Genomic DNA, 16,943 nt, shown 5'->3' with positions numbered 1-16,943 from the left:
TCATCTGTGAACCCATGGACAATGTCGTGTGCAGGGTCATAAGTTACATTCTTTCTTTAAAACAATCTTATCGAAAATCAACATGCACACACATTCAAGTGCAGCCAGACAGCCCGGCAGAAACAACAGCGCGAGAAGCTGGAACCGATCGGCTCCACGAATTCACGCCGAGCATGCGAGCACGCGGGCGGCCATGCGTCACCTTGATTGATGCAAAGTCGACCGAACATGACGCAGCAGAAAGCACAGATGGACGGCACGCACGGCACAGACGAACGACGCAGGGACGAGCAGAGGCGACGGCGTGCAGGTAGGCAGCCATGGCAGGCGCCATTCATCACGTGGTTTTTGTGACGTAATCAATTTAAACTATTTAGTCGTTCTAAGTACTTTAAACAATTTTAACCAAATTACAGAAAAGCGCCACGTAGCGGAGGGTATTAAACGCACTATCTGGGCCGTGAATCGGCTCCTGTGTCCTCTCTTTACGTTTACTATATTACTCTATGCTCCGCTCGCCTTGCCGAATCCCTTATGTACCCTCGTGGGTTTCTGGATCGTTCGGCGAAGAAGGTTCGGCGCGTAGAACATTCTGACCTCGAACAAGCCCAACATGGTTCTCGAATTTACCAGAACATTACTTTACAGAGTCAACAAAAAATGCGCCTCCGCGGCCAGGAATCGAACCCTGGCTTTCAGCGTGGAAAGCACGCGCGATAATCGTTAGACCACGAGCGCGCTGCCTTCTTGGTCAGCTGCGCTCGCGGCAATATATTCCTGTGATGGTTTGGCCCTTACGGGCATAATTTGTCCTTAAAGGGCTACGGAAACGAAATTTTAGCGCCCATCTTTCTGCATAAATATGTTCGATGGACAGGCACCACCTCAAAAATATCAATATCGCGCTGTAAAACACAGGAGAACTAATTTTAAACCCAATTAAACGATTTCAAATTCACATCTGGTGGATGGTGGGATAGCTCTCGTGACATCACTTGTGGCATAGGAGCAGCTCCGTTCTGCGGCAATACGGCGTGCCGGCAGAATTAGCCTAGGCCTGAACGCGTTTGCAAAGCCTTGGCGGCGAGAGCCAAAGCGTAGTTGGCCACAGTGAGCTCGCTCTCGTTGCGGCTCTTTGCACGACACGACCCGAGCATGCTTCTGGCACGGCCGGTATTAGTTGCTGCGAGTCGCGAGCTGCGAGCTGACGTTAAAAAAGATAAGTTTGAACTACGAGAGTGTCAGCAAGAGCCACGCAAATTCCTGTTCACACTTGGAGCGGACGCGCGCGCGTTTAATCGAAGTGCTGGATTCGCTCTGTTAGACCGCGTTCCGGTAAGCGCTTCTGGACCGATCTTTTACAATTGCAACTCGATACTGACATGACACTCGGCAAAGAAAGGTTGGACCGACATCGCGTAGCTCCCACGAACTGCTATAGCTCGACAGTGACGTAGTGTCGTGTCAGAATAAAAATGGCATACTAATAACAAAGTGTACATACCGTGTTGCGAATGTAATCCGTATGGCGTTTATTTGAGCTCTACATCACACAAAACAAGGAGATAGAATCAATGAGAGTCCCTTTTCGACGACAACGTTCGTCACCGCTGCCTCGGAAAACAAGGAGATCGAGATGACAAGCGGAAAAGATTGACCTCTGAAATTTAGTTCAGGGATCAAACTACTCATCCGGGAAGGGTCCACAAGGGTAGCGCGGCCATATTCCATTCAGCAGGCCAGCCGGTCATGGGGAGACGGTCTTGGCCAAGGACCGCCGGAGCAACGGTGCGCCGAGTCGGTGTTGCTGCTAGGCCTACTATATTCTGCCGAGCTCGCTTGGTCGGTAGAATCGTGGCCGTTGTAGTCCTTCTCGGGTGTTTGTGGATCCTGCGTTCTTGATCGTCGTGGTCTGTTTCAAGTACTCCTTCCTTTTTTTCTTGCTGGCTGAAGTCGGGACGCACGAGAAGAGCACGTAGAAAAATAAATGTCCGTTGGCGTCGCTACCAAGTAACCGAGCGACGCTGTCGGCCATAATGATTTGGTCGTAAAAAGTGCGTAAGACAGCTGCGGAGCTGTCGTAGGATTTTGTCGTAACCTGCGCAAAAGTTACGACAATTTCGCTTCGAGAATACGGACTTTCTCCCAAATTTGTCGTATGCACTTTTTTCGTCGTAAGTTCGCTTTGAGAATCTGGCCTCAGACCTGGTTTTGTCAGTGGTGCCGTGGTTGCCGACTTGCCGTGGTGCAGCGTGCGTGCAGCCCTTGCACATCTCAAACGGCCACGTTGTCACAGGTCGTAAATCGTCGACGCGCCACCAAGTGGCAACGCTCGTAACCACAACATCCACGCCGTACCCTTTTCCGTCTGGCACAAGTGACGTCACGAATGCGCCCAATATCCCAAGACGTATCGCGCTCTCCGATGGCTGATTTTTGAGCGCGCGCCCAATCGGGCCCCTCAGGGTAAAAAATAAAGCCATCCGTTCAAAATACAAACGCTCGATTATGATTTACGGATATCATTGATCATATTAAACCTATTTCTGACCATCATAGGTGTATTTCAAGTTTCGCTTTAGTATCCCTTTAACATATCGCAGTAAAAAAAAAAAAAACAGAAAAAAAACGCTAATTATTACTTTTTGTAATAAAGCTCCATCTTCGCCTTTTTGGCAATGCTCAATCAGCGTGCTTCTACTGTTCGCTTTCTTCTTTCGCCTCGGGGTCGTAATAATGAGCACAGCCCTCATACATGGCAATCAAGCAATCAAAAGCCATAAACCTGACTCAGAAAAGCTGTACCATTACCCTTTTCGATGTCGTGTTTGAATGGGCTTGAGCAATCGCGAAATCCAGCGGGCACCGTGGGCTTGCGCAATGTGCAAGTCATTGAGCGTGTGCAAATATGTGGGCTGCGTATTGCGTATTAACGCAAAACTTCCTTGAAACTCAGATATAATATTGGTTAGTATGAATATGAAGTGAAAGATAAGTTGCAAAGGAAAGGAGGAGAACGACGTTTCGATCAAATGTTCTTCTTCAGGTAAAAGGGGAGATGACAGAACAGAATAAGAATACCATATATACAAAAGACATAAATAGCACGTGATAGATGTGACGTTGTGGAGAAAGAGAGGGGGGAGGAAAAGTCGTCAAGTACGGTGCGAGGTTTGAAGTCAACAAGGTGAGGAATGCGGGGGGGGAGGGGGGGGGAAAGCTTATAGCCCCCGCGTGACTGGTCAAATTATAAAAAAGGAAAAAAAAGGAAAGAGCGGGAGAAAGGGGAATGTTTGATAGCCGAAAGAAAGTTTCTTGTTCAGACCGGAAGGAAATTCCGTCTTTAAGTTAAAAATTAATCTGTTTTCTTCTTTTTCCCGTGAGGTGGGTGTATGGAAGCCTGATTTGATGACGCAAATTCGCATGTTACGTTCAGTGTGATTTGTGGTGTGGAGGACAAGTGTTTAGATACGTGTATGGAGAGGTCATGTTTGAGTTGGCCCGCTCTTTCCAGTGTGACGAGTCTGCGGTTTTCTCTGAAGCGTTCGTGGAGTCGGCGGTCAGTTTCGCCGATATAAAATAAGGTTGGACAGAGTGTGCAGGAAATGATGTATATCAGATTAGAAGATTTACAGGTGTGATTGTCAGGGATTCTCATTGGCAGGTTGGAAGGAGGGCCTGTGTGTTGGCACGTAAGGCATTTTGGGGCGCCGCACGGCGTGGTACCGGGAAGTAAAGTGTGATGTCTTATGGAACGGTTGCTGCGTACTAAAAGGGATCGTAAGTTGGGCTGTCGACAGTAAGTTAGCGCAGGTGCTTTAGAAAGAACTTTTGAACTCTATTCCCTTCTCACAATTTCTCCGCCTCCGTAGGATTTGCAGCGACGACATCGATTTCCGTCATCAGCCTAAGACGATGACCACCTTCTTTATTGAACGTGGTTACCCACTCGACCTTCTGCGCAATGCCAGCAGTCGCGTTTCTAACATTTCGCGTCTCGACGCCCAACTTTACTTCCCGGTACCATGCCGTGCGGCGCCCCAAAATGCCTTACGTGCCACCACACCGGCCCCCCTCCCAACCTGCCAATGAGAATCCCTCCCAGAATTCCTGCGCACTCTGTCCAACCTTATTTTATATCGGCGAAACTGACCGCCGACTCCACGAACGCTTCAGAGAACACCGCAGACTCGTCACACTGGAAAGAGCAGGCCAACTCAAACATGACCTCTCGGAACACGTATCTAAACACTTGTCCTCCTCACCACAAATCACACTGAACGTAACATGCGAATTTGCGTCATCAAATCAGGCTTCCATACACCCACCTCACGGAAAAAAGAAGAAAACAGATTAATTTTTAACTTAAAGACGGAATTTCCTTCCGGTCTGAACAAGAAACTTTCTTTCGGATATTAAACATTCCCCTTTCTCCAGCTCCTTCCTTTTTTTTTTCTTTTTATAATTTGACCAGTCACGCGGGGGCTGTAAGCTTCCCCCCCTCCCGCATTCCTCAGCTTGTTGACTTCAAACCTCGCACCCTACTTGACCACAGTTTCCCCCTCCCTCTCTTTCTCCAGAACGCCACATCTACCACGTGCTACCTATGCCTTTTTGTTTATATGGTATTCTTATTCTGTTCTGTCATCTCCCCTTTTACCTGAATAAGACCGTTTGGTCGATACGTCGTTCCCCTCCTTTCCTTTGGCACTTATCTTTCACTTCATATTCCTACTAATACACTAACAGTGCCCGGCAGAACCCCACATCTTCATAATATTGGTTGCTGACATGCGGAAAGATGTAATAAAAAAAAAAAAAACATTGAAGTACGTCTAAGAAGGGCGTGTCTAAATTCGAGCAAACGCGCAAACGTTTTCTTTTTTGTGCACGTACTTGTCTTTGCAGCTTCAAATTTTTGAAGACATTTTTTCAGCAAACTAAGAATGCAACCTTCTTGGGAGCTTGAGGTTAGCAGCCGAAATGTTTCTTAGACTTGACTTGCTTAGGATCCTAAAGGATATAGTTTTTACTTTATGTACGGCTGCAACCGAAAACAAATTAGCACAAGTCACCGATAACCGGAGCGGCAAAGTAGCGACACGCTGCGCTATCGTTTCCGAACGTGCCGATAGCCAGAGTGCCACGCACGCTCTATGCTGCAAAGTTGAGGTGGCCGGCAGAAAGTAGTCCATTCGAAAGCCCGCATTTCGAGTGCAATCTTATCCCTCACTTTTCAGCCGAGCGATGCGCCAACGTGTTACGCACCTCAAGCCCCGTTTATTTATTTGCTTGAATTTTTTTTTTTCGCGCTTGTTGTGAGCAGCGGTGTTTCCTTTATTGCTGTTTTCCCTTAAACCGACAATAGACTCCTTTCGAAAAATTCTCCTCTATTGGCAGCCGTGGAATCCCTGCACAATGACGAACTAAAACCGCAACGTTACGGCAAACTTTATGCGTTTGGTGGAATTAGAAGGCAAAAACACTCCCACATAAAAAGGTGATGAGCGCACTGACGTTTCACTTTCGACGCTATTTGATTGGCTTGTCGGCTCCTAACCAATCACAACGCCCGCTCAAAAAAAAAAGTAAATAAACGGACTTATGTGGGCAATAACGTGGAGGCATCGGTCGCCGGAAAAGTAAGGAACAAGATAGCTTTCATTTAGGAAAAACAGCGCGAATAACGCAGGGACAAAAATGGGAGAACACACAGGGCGAGGCACTGACTATCAACTATCTATTCAGAACACATACAGAGAAATTCACGCGAGGACGGCTTCTGCTTTTTCCTCTTCCACCAGTCATTCGCCATTAAGCACGCCACATTGAGAAACATATCAAATTAAAACACACCAGTACATAAAAGCACACCAGCACAGGTATAAGTCATCGCGTCTTCTTCCTCCCTTCTTTCTTCGATCTTCATTCTCGATCTTCAATTCTCTGGTCAACCCATGTCCAAAAAAACTATCTCACTGTCCATTAGGCTAATGGATAGTTGGCTCACGCACCCGGGTTTTCGTTTTGCTATATGGTAAGCTTCAACAACCTCCCTCGATAGCTGGTCTTTGTGCTTAAACAGCACTTTTATGTGACTAAATCTTGGCTCACATCCACAATCACGGCAGTGGACAGCTAAATGGGAGTACGCGTTACCTTTTAATGAACTGTAGTGTTCGCGTAGACGAATGTTGAGGCAACGTCCCGTCTGACCTATATATGAGTGACCGCGTGAGAAAGGTATTTCAGCAACGGTCCTCTGTTTACAGCACACGAACTTCATGCAATGCTTGACGCGACATCCAAAAAGTTCTGGCTCACTTTTCCTGTCAGCACGCTTATTGACCACATTTATAATCGTGGTGACAGGAAAAGTAAGCCAGAACTTTTTGGATGTCGCGTCAAGCATGGCATGAAGTTCGTGTCCTGTGCACAGAGGACCGTTTATGAAATACCTTTCTCACGCGGTCACTCATATATAGGTCAGACGGGACGCGAACACCACAGTTCATTAAAAGGTAACGCGTACTCCCATTTAGCTGTCCACTGCCGTGATTGTGGATATGAGCCAAAATTTAGTCACACAAAAGTGCTGTTTAAGCACAAAGACCAGCTATCGAGGGAGGTTGTTGAAGCATACCATATAGCAAAATGAAAACCCGGGTGCGTGAGCCAACCATCCATTAGCCTAGTGGACAGTGAGATAGTTTTTTTGGACATGGGTCGACCAGAGAATTGAAGATCGATATTGAAGATCGAAGAAAGAAGAAGGGAGGAAAAAGACGCGATAACTTATACCTGTGCTGGTGTTCTTTAATGTACTGGTGTGTTTTAATTTTATATGTTTCACAATGTGGCGTGCTTAATGGCGAATGACTGGTGGAAGTGGAAAAAGCAGAAGCCGTCCTCGCGTGAATTTCTCTGTATGTCTTCTGAATAGATAGTTGATAGTCAGCGCCTCGTCCTGTATGTTCTCTTATTTTTGTCCGTGCGTTATTCGCGCTTTTTTTTCAAAATGGATTCATACCAACTCGCCCAACTTTTCATTCTAGTTAGATAGCTTTCGATATGCAGGCTTTGTGATGGGCTGCTTTCTGCCGGCCACCCCCGTTTTGGAGCGGATGTATCTCAAAACGTCCTATTCGCATTTCAACCTAGCACATTTCGACCCATTCTCATTTGGTCCTTCTCATTTGAACCTCCTCATAAGATCCGAATCGTGTTTTTCTCAACTGGACTCATTCTCATATCGCCCGTTCGCGCTACGACCGAGTGGCACTAGTTCGGCATGGTTCTAACGTCGTTATGCCTCCGCGGCAATACTGATGAGCTTTACCTTGCTTGGGCCCCCAACCTACCATCAGATATATGTTATGTGTAGAGGTACGCGCTGAGAATCGTACATTGACGCCTGCTTTCTTTTCTCTAAGCAAATGAGAAAAAAAGCGACGAACATTTAATTTGGAAACTTCGTTTGAACAGAAATAGCATACACAATAGCAATGGTTCGCAACCTTTGATGTTTCGCGGACCCCTTGTAGAAAGGCGGAGATGATGGAGGACCCCGTTCGGGTTGAGGGGAATAGAAAGGTAGAGGTTTAACTCGGAATAGAGACAAAAAAACGAGAGAGATATCGGAGGCGTTTTTTATTTTGAAGTACGATCAGGGCAAGTGTGTCAGCGCTCCCTCAGTAAACCTGTATAGCTCTGAGGTGGCATATTTGAAATCATTCGAAAGAGTAAACAATTCATAGATTAACCTTAGATAGATGAAGCGGCATTATTGCCACTTGTCTTTTTGATGTCACGGTGTATATATGTGTACGTGTTTTCAGTAATAAACTTCAGTTGCAAGTTAGCGCTCTGTGGTGTTCGTCATTCTTCAACTTGTCCGTCGTTTTTTAGCGCTTTTACCTCCTATTCAGGTAGAGGTTAAATATAATAATGATTTAATAAATGGATATAACTAATTGATAGTGGGAAGTAGACTTATCTCATTGACATATGTGACAGTTGTAACAAGGGAGCTGCAGGTGAGTATACTTCGTTTCAGCTTCGGTCCAGACGCAGCCAAAGCTACAAGCGCGAGCTCCGGGCTTTCAGCATCTCTGCCAAGCACGCGCGCTCGTGCAGTGCAAGCACTGTTCTGGGCCACATGCTCGCGCTTGTAGCATCGGCTGCGTCTGGACCGAAGCTGAAACGAAGTATAGGGTGGTAGCCGCACGTGAAGGGACTAGCTGGTGTAGAGCCAGAAGAAGAGAAGAACGACGGGACTACGAGGGGCTTGGCAAGTGCTGTTGTTCCGGCGAGCTATAAACCATATTTTGTTATTGTAACAACTGGCGACGAAATTAAGACTACGAACCATGTTATTATAACAAGTACTTGACCGGATTCCGGCGAAATCTACCGCGAACATCATGCCAGAGTTGGAGCCGTTCACGGGGGAAGGTGGTCAGGAATGGGAAGAGTATGTCGAGATTGTGGATCAGTTCTTTATCGCGAACAACATCGTCGCAGTCAAGCAACGAGCCGTGTTTCTAAGCAGCTGTGGCAGCCCAACATACTCACTGCTGCGCAGGCTGCTGGACCCCATGAGACCTTCGGAAGCCCCTCTCGCCAGAAGTCTTGAGCTCCTGACAGAGCATTACTCCCCGCGACCGTCGGAGATTGTACAACGGTATCATTCTACTGCCGCACACAAGACATCGAGGAAACCGTGAAGGAGTTTGTCGCCGGCCTGCGCCAATTGGCCGACCGGTGCGAATTCGGGGCGGAGTTGGCAAACAACCTTCGGTACCTCATCGTGCACGGCATTAGGAATGACGTGATGCGGAGGAGGCTACTGGAAGAGCCTAACTCGACGTTGGATCGGGCGGTGGAGTTAATCACAAGCATGGAAGCCGCCGCAAGAGGTGCTGAACAGATCACCGACCGAACGAGCGGGAGAGCCGAGACAGCGGTGAACCGCGTGACAGCACCGTCGACATCGGCGCAGTCATCGGAAGAGCGACGCAGCTGTTTCCGTTGCGGCGGCAAGCACCGGGAATCAACGTGCAAGTTTGTAAATAGTGTTTGTTTCAAATGCCGGCAACGAGGTCATATATCAAGACTGTGCCAGAACAAGACAAGCCACGAAAGCAGAGTCAGCAGCAACGACAAACATCGCGAAGGAAAAACGACGCAGACGCTGAACTCGACTCAGACACCAGCAAACCGTTCGGTGCACGTCATGGAAGCTCAAGACAGTGAAGAGTCAGATTCGAGCGTCGTGGGGGACCTCTGGCCGTTAAACCCGAGCGAAACAATAGCGCTACTGGGAAACGGCCGAAAAGACGCACCAGAGTTCAAGGACCCGCCAATTGTTGCAGGAGTGACGATACAAGGAAAAACTGTACAAATGGAGCTGGACACCGGAGCTGTGTTTTCGGGTATCGATGAGACCGAGTTCGAAAGACGGTTTCTAGATACCGTCATCGAACCGTCAACCGTTAAACTGCGGGGCTACTTCGGTCAGCTGGCTGCCGTAGTCGGCAAGGCGACGGTCACGGCGGAGTTTGGCGGGAAAGCTGAGCTACTACCTTTGTTTGTTGTACGAGGTGGTTCCCGGGCTCTCCTGGGACGGAACTGGGCAAGGGCTTTCAACATGCCTCTAGAGCAGCTCGTCAATGTGCATCAGGTCAGCAGCACTGAAGAGTTGGCAGGCAGATTTCACTCCGTGTTTTCTGAAGGATTAGGGACGCTGAAAGGAATGAAAGCAACTATCAGCGTACCGGAGGGAACCAGACCCAGCTTTTTCCGACCGCGAACTGTACCTTTTGCGTTGCAAGACCTGGTAGCGCAAGAGTTGCAACGCTTACAGCGCGAGACGGGATTTTGACCCCCGTACGAACGTCAGAGTGGGCGGCGCCTATCGTGCCTGTACTAAAGAAGGATGGTAGGACACGAATTTGAGGCGACTTTAAACTCACAGTGAACCAAGTGGCTATTAAAGAAGTGTATCCGGTACCGAGACTGGAAGAGATGTGGGCGAAGCTAGATCTCCGCGATGCGTTCCAGCAGATTGAACTGGAACCGGCAGTTAAGAAGTTTGTCACAATTAACACGCAGAAAGGACTGTTTCAATAGACTACTTCCATAAATCCCTGCATGCAACACGGCGCGCGTTGCACTCTGGGAACTAGTTGGCCAGTGAGGAGAGTCGCATGGTTTCGGTTTCGATCGAAACGTCGACAAGAGATTATACACAGAGCGTGGACTATAAACGGCCATTATCTCATGTTTTCTGGTCTCGAAAGTGTCATTTGTTGTCTCTAAACTAACCTAGATGGCCAGACCTCGAAGCTTTAGCACAAACCCGAGACGTATAGCTTGTCTTGACGCATGCGTGTTATATTTTTGTACTTGAGCCTTTCTGTTAGCGTTTCGAGGTATGTGGAGGTGCCAGTGCTGGGAATCTCGACGCTGCGAAGCTCGGGGATCTTGCTTGTGTACGAATCAACAAGCTCGAGCTTGTTGATTCGTACACGTACACAGCTCGATGTATGCATACGCATTGCTTGCTACAGCTGTAGCAAGCAATACGTATGCATACATCGAGCTCGCGCCTTTACATTAGTGTTGTTTATCAGGGCCGTGTTCCAAAATTTACTCGATCTTAGTCCAGGGTAAGGGTTTTGTACCCTTGGCATTCTAAAAGCTACCCGCGTCCAGCGTTTTTCAATCTGTGCTGTCACGTACGTGATACGATCCGCCGGAGTAACTCAGATCCATTTGGGCAAGATTTGGAACACAGCCAGGAAGTATGTTTGTTTCGTGCGTCCATAGACGAAATGTAACTTTTTGCAATAACTGTTTTTTTTTAATACGCCTGAGTACGCGAGGTAAAACTTGGAGTCGCCATTGAAAAGTTCCATTTGAACACACTTTTTATCTCTTATGTGTACTGCCCCGCAGCACTGGACAAAGTGAAGTCCCCACCCGCTTGCATCCCACTAATATTCAACATCGTCTTTGCGCATAAAGTTACCGACAATCATATAGGCACATTCGCACATACAAACCGTTTTAAAAAAGCAAAAGGCGAGCACTTCTGTGAAGAATGTCGCACCTTTCGCCGAAGTGCGGCGGACGGGCATGAACCCCTGGTGCGTCAAACGAACGAAATTATTCAAAGCGCATTTGACGGTTGCTAATGGCCATAATATCTGTTAGGTGTTTGCTTTCTTTCTGACTGAGTATGCCGAGATAATTTCAGACGCACTGTTCAGGCACAGATCTTGGGCGTCAGTAAAAGCTCGTCCAAAAAGTCTTAGCGAGGAGTAGGGGACGCTTGTTAAGGGCCTCCGTCGTAGCTAGCCGATCTCAGCGTTTGCGAAAACTTCATCTTCTATCAGTATAAAATTTGAGTGTGAGATATGTGATGACACGAGGAAGACATCATAGGAACTTTTGTGCAGTAGTGAGGTCGAATTTATTGCGTTTCCTTAAAAGTGCATGCGCCAACGCTGGGCTCAACTTCGAGACTCCTGTGAGGATGCGGCTTGTTTTTCGCCCAATGAAGTAACAAAAAGCGGACGTTTGGCAAACAAAATACGTGTAGGGCTCATGGCGACCAAGTTTCAGTTGTAGTTCACTGGTACTAGACGAAACTATTGACATTGAGCTCAAAGATGTACTCCTGGGGTGAGGAGACTAAGCCACGTCTTACTACGTTTGCATACGCACGGACAATATCCAGTGTTTCGGGAACCAAGGAAAGTGCCCCGGTCTTCGTTTTGTATCACTCGAGAATGAGTGTATTGTACATTCGTAAAAAGTCAGATAATCGAAAACGCAAGCAGCGCGTTCGGTCGCGGCGTGATAGCATGAGATGAAGCTGCTCAATCGAAACCGAAACTGAGTGGCCAACTGGTTCCCAGAGTGCACTGCGTGGTATTTTGCCGCGATGGGGCGCGTCGGTTTTGGAAGAAGTCTATACAACAGGCTGCCTTTCGGAGTAGCGTCGGGTCCCGCCATATTTCAAAGAGAGATGGAAAATCTTCTACGAGATTGTAACGGCACCATTGTCTATTTTGATGACATCTTGGTCACAGGGGCAACAGAAAATGACCACTGCCAGAATCTGGAGGCAGTCTTAAAGAAGTTAAGTGAGGCCGGGTTGAAACTCAAACTGGCAAGGTGTTCACTTTTCCAAAGAAGTGTGGAATATTTGGGACACATTATTGACGCTGGAGGAGTTCACCCCGCACCCAAAAAAATCGAAGCGGTAATCGAGGCGCCAGAACCCTCGAATGTCAAAGAACTACAGAGCTACCTTGGATTACTAAACTTTTACCGAAAGTTTATGCCAAATTTGTCATCGGTGTTGCATCCCCTCCATAAACTGCTGAAAAAAGGGGAGGCCTGGAGTTGGGGTGCTGAGGAACTAGCGGCGTTCAATACAAGCAAAGCGATGTTGACGTCTGCATCAGTGCTAGTGTATTATGACCCGAGCCAGCCGGTGGTACTATGCTGCGATGCGTCACCATATGGTGTTGGTGCGGTATTGGCGCACAGAACAAGTTCCGGGGAAGAAAGGCCTATTGCTTTTGCATCCAGGCGTCTAACCGCAGCTGAAAAAAACTACCGCCAACTAGATAAAGAGGCCCTGGCCGTAATATACGGAGTGACAAAATTTAACCAATTCGTGTGGGGTCGACAATTCGACATTTGCACAGACCGCAAGCCATTGCTGGGTCTTCTAGGACATGATCGGGGAATCCCACAACAGTGATCTCCTCGAGTGCTTCGATGGGCGTTAACGTTGAGCGCTTACTGCTATCTACTGGTATATCGACCAGGGGTCAATCCATAAAATGCGGATGGGCTGAGTCGGCTGCCACTGCCTGGATCCTCGTTCAAGGACCACGTGGCTGGGGAAGTGTTCATGCTGGAAAAGGCGTTTCCGTCGTTGTTGTCGGCAGCAGCGGTAGCACAGGCTATAAATAAGGATCCCATAGTGTCGACAGTACGAGAGGCTTTGTGGTCTGGGAAGCGTCTGCCGGCATCTGCTGATTGGAGGACGTTCTCATGTCGACTAGAGGAATGTTCAGTGCAGGACGGCTGTGTATTGTGGGGTTGCCGAATAGTAGTACCAACATCACTAAGGCCCGCGGTGTTGAGCGTGCTACACGAGACAAATCCGGGTATTGAGAAAATGAAAATGGTCGCTCGGAGCCATGTTTGGTGGCCAGGCATAGACGAGGCTACTGAAAACAAAGTAAATGGTTGTACTATATGCCGAGTTCACCGGCGGGCACCGAGGTCGGTGCAACAAACACCATGGCCATTCCCGGAAAATGCATGGTCACGTCTACATGTTGACTTTGGAGAGCCGTTTCAGGGCATCTATTTCTTGGTGCTAGTTGATGCATTCTCTAAGTGGGTGGAAGTGCACCGGGTGCCCTCACCATCGGCTAAAGCCACAGTGGAGTGCTTGAGATCAATTTTTGCTACACACGGCCTACCTGATGTGGTTGTCAGTGATAACGGCCCGGCGTTCGTCAGTGCGGAATTCAAAGAATTCCTGGCAAGAAATGGAGTTCGTGCTATCACTATTCCACCGTATCACCCTGCCTCAAACGGCGCTGCAGAGAGGGTGGTCCAAACGATAAAAGAAGAGCTAAAGAAAGCTAAACCAGGATGTTTCGAAGTCAAGATTCCAAGAATTCTTTTTAATTACAGAACGACGCCACATAACCTGACCGGACGAACACCAGCAGAGTTGTTGATGGGGCGACGCCTGAAAACTGCCCTGGACCTGCTGCACCCAGATCTCCGAGTCAGAGTAGGGTTCAAGCAGCTACAGCAGAAGGAGCGAGCGGACAAATCTGCAAGAAGAGACGGATTACCACAGCCTGGTGATCGTGTCTGGGCTCGAAATTTCAGACCAGGAGATCGTTGGGTCCCTGCGATAGCTGAGCATCCCACCAGTGCATCGTCGGCACGAGTGATGCTGGAAGAGGGCGGCACCTGGAATCGCCACGGAGATCACCTGAGGCAACGAACACCAGCCCTACCACAGGAAACCTTGGATGTGCAGCAGCCATTACAGAGTGCACAAGACAACATGGATGTGCAGCCACCATTGGAGAGTGTAGTGAACATGCCTCTTGGACAACAAACTTTCATGCGGCCCGAAGACAGCGTATCTAGGCAGACACCATTAGGCAGTGTGGTAAACCTACCTAGTGAGCGTGTGCGTGACATGGGTGGTTCTTGTGTGTCTAGAGCCGATATACAGACTCCGAGTGCGGTGCGGGAACGCTCAGGACAGGATGTGCAGGCGGAACTTCCGAGAAATGACACTTTGAGACGTTCAACTAGACAGCGCGGACCTCCGATACGGTACTCTCCTTGATTGACACTGTGAGTTGAGTGGGAGGAGTGTGACAGTTGTAACAAGGGAGCTGCAGGTGACTAGGGCGGTAGCCGCACGTGAAGGGACTAGCTGGTGTAGAGCCAGAAGAAGAGAAGAACGACGGGACTACGAGGGGCTTGGCAAGTTGTAGTGATCTGTGATAAGTGATTTTGCCACCAGATGGCGCAACGTGTGTTCTGTTTAGTATGCTTTGATGGTGAGTTTATTGGGTTGTCTTATCTTGTTGTTATGTGTGTTTATGCATCTATGATGTCACGTGACATATGTTAATAAAAGAGCCGCCGTCCGTCAGCGACGTCAGAGAACTACGGGACACCCAGCAGGCAACATGTCTTTGTCTCATTCTTCGTAAGCCCCGAACGCGCGGGGCCGCGGCTTCCTACCCGGCCACATCATGTGAGTGCTGTTAGCGTCCTCTCCTTTCGTACCGCCGTGTAGAGGAGATTACTACAAATTTTGGCGACGAGGTGGTTAACCGTAGTTCTCTCCGCGTCTCGGTGCACTGGCCGTGAGAGCCGACACGATTTGTTTTTCTTCTTCGATCCATTTCGTTTCACTTGGAACACGTTCCATGGCTAGTCAGGATGGGCCCTGACAGCTGCTTCCCTTCAGCATGCGTCTCGTGACAACGTAAGATGTGAGCTTGCACTGTTTTTGCATCGTTTCCTACAACCTTCTACAACATATATATAATGGATAATGGAACACAGCCTCCTGTAGCTGCCGGCACGTCAGCGCTCGCGCCGGTTCCATCACCGCCCGACTTCTTGCCAGTTCCGGGCAAGCCCGAGCGTGCATGGCCCGCGTGGAAACGTGCTTTCTTGATGTTCCTTGAGGCGTCCGGCTTGGACAGTGTTGCGCCTAGTCGAAAAAAGGCGATCTTGTTTTCCATGCTTGGGGCTGAGGGCCAGAGAATTGTTGACGCTTTTCAGCTCGATGAGACTCCCGCTTCCGAGGAAGGCGATGTTTTTTAAGTCTTTTTGAGTGCTATCGAAAAGCACTTTGAGTTTTCTGGGTGTATCGCGCTGGAACGCCAAAAGCTTCGCGCTCGCGTCCAACGCCCGGGAGAAACCGTCTCGGAGTACTTGACCGCTCTGCGACGCCAAGGGTCTTTTTGTTCTTATGGAGACGCTTTGGAAGAGAGGCTTGCTGAGGTCTTTTTGGAGGGGTTGGACTCTAAGCGGGTCCAAGACCGCATCCTTCGAGAGTGTGTGGGGACGGGGGTACCCACTTTAACCCGTGTCGTTCAGCTCGCGCTGCAGTACGAGCAACTTGCGCGCACCACAGAAAGCTTCCACCTGCGAGCTCCCAGTGCTAGCGGTGCGGCGCCGGCCGCCGTTGAGCGCGTCTTTGCGCACGTGCCCATTGGAACGCCGGACGTCCAAGATGGAGGTCCATGGCCGGCTCCTTCCCGAAGTCGTTTGCAAGATGGCCGGTCCGGCGTCACTTCCAGTCACGTGCCCCGGACTTTACAACACCACCCACCCCAGCGTCTGCGCTACCCTCCTCCTTCAAGGCACGGAGATGAAGGAGTCGGTGTTCCCTGCAACTTCTGTGGTCGACGCGGCCACAACCGCAACGAGTGTCCAGCGTCTGGTGTGGCATGTTTTTTTTGTGGAAAGACAGGCCACTTTGCGGTGGTTTGTCGGAGTCGCCGCCCACCGTCGGCGGCCTTCGTCAGTGACCCGCGGCGAACGTCGTTCCCGAGCCGTGGCCTGGGGGGCTATGTTGCGCTTTTTGCACTCCCAGGAGACTTGGAAGAGGGAAGTGACGTCAACGACACAGCAAATGCAGATTGGATGTTGAAAGAAGAAAACGAAATCAACACCCAATCTGCGTTTGCTGTGTCGTTGACGTCACTTCCCTCTCCCTAGTCTCCTGGGAGTGCAAAAAGCGCAACATAGCCCCCCAGGGCTCCGGCCGTTACTTCGCTGCCCGACCGTTTTCACGGAATGTGCCGTCAGGAGGTAACGATCCTGTGAACATTGTTGGGCCATCCCTGGTGCCGGAGATGCTGCCGAGCGTCCCCGTTGAGTCGGCCGAGCAAGCATCAAGAGGTGTTTATCGTCGGGATGCCTTCATGGCCGACATCAAGGTAAATACAACCCCTCTTCATCTCCTTGCCGACACTGACCCTTTTGTGTCCATTCTGAATGAACGAGAGTTTAATGAAGTACAACGGAGTTCCGACATTCGACTATGTCCGCCCTCGAAAACTCTTGTTCACTACATGCAAGACACTATCCCTGTGCTTGGATGCTTCACCGCTCAAGTTGTTTTTAAAGATCGTTATGCACCGTTGGAGTTTTTTGTCACCCGGACTGGACGATCGCTACTTGGCGTCGACGCCGTCCGAGCGTTGCGCATGAGATTATCAGGAGATGAAAATGATTATGTTTGTTCGCATGTTGATGCAGCTCAGGGAGGAGGAGTTCCACGGCAGTATGTGAAGTCGGCGGTCCCCCTGCAGCGACGGCCGTTCACCATCACGTCCTGCCAAAACCGCCAACCGGCCGGA

General features: G+C 49.2%; 1 pseudogene; it reads left to right on the top strand.

Annotated features, from left to right (window-relative positions):
- Positions 1-15,080: 15,080 nt before the first annotated feature.
- On the top strand, positions 15,081-15,953 carry LOC120848548 (annotated as a pseudogene).
- The last annotated feature ends 990 nt before the right edge of the window (positions 15,954-16,943 follow it).

Source organism: Ixodes scapularis, unplaced genomic scaffold (assembly GCF_016920785.2).
Source record: "Ixodes scapularis isolate PalLabHiFi unplaced genomic scaffold, ASM1692078v2 ptg000658l_1__unscaffolded, whole genome shotgun sequence".
NCBI lineage: Eukaryota > Metazoa > Arthropoda > Arachnida > Ixodida > Ixodidae > Ixodes > Ixodes scapularis.
The sequence above is the reverse complement of the archived record's forward strand: the minus strand, read 5'-3'. Positions and strand labels throughout refer to the sequence as shown.